Genomic DNA, 722 nt, shown 5'->3' on the forward strand with positions numbered 1-722 from the left:
GCCAGCCAGAGTCTTGTTCGCACACGCAGCTCCGAATAAAGGGCTCGGGTGCCTCGCTGCAGGCTCGCTGCGAGCTAATTGCCAGCTCGTTCTTATTTATCAACTCCAGTGAGGGGCAGAAGAGCCGGTAGGAAGCAGAGATGGGCCAAGCATCCTAATGGGACCGGTGGGTTTAGAGATCCGAGCTGCAGGGAGGAATGAGACGTGCAGAAAATCACCCCACGCACCGTTTGCCGGAGCCACACACCCGTCCTCGCACGCTTGAATGTGCCCAAGTACCTGGGCCAACTAATGCAAAAGGCACGGCCCCCCGCCACGTCGAAGCCCTGGTCCCCGGAGCCTCCAGCTGCGGTCCTTTGGATATCCTTGAGCATCGCATCCTCGTGATGCCCAAGCACCGCAGCCAACATCCCCCCGTCCACCTTCCTAGAGCGCCGTCCCGAGTTGCACAGAATATATAAGTACCATAAATATTTTGTATACGTCGTCTATAAAAATAGAATTCGATTTATTATATGAATATTTTATATTTATAAAAACATATAAATATTCATATAATAAATACAATATTTATTATATATACATACACACACACACGTTTGGGTGTGTTGACAAGCTGCTGAGCCCTCCCTGAGCACAGGCAGGGCAGGCAGAGGAGGGAACGCTGCGCAGGGCCCCACAGCTCTCCCCAGAAGCAGCAACAGGAGCCACCACAAGCACGA

Source organism: Pygoscelis adeliae, unplaced genomic scaffold (genome assembly GCF_000699105.1).
Source record: "Pygoscelis adeliae isolate BGI_AS28 unplaced genomic scaffold, ASM69910v1 Scaffold889, whole genome shotgun sequence".
NCBI classification, from domain to species: Eukaryota; Metazoa; Chordata; class Aves; order Sphenisciformes; family Spheniscidae; genus Pygoscelis; species Pygoscelis adeliae.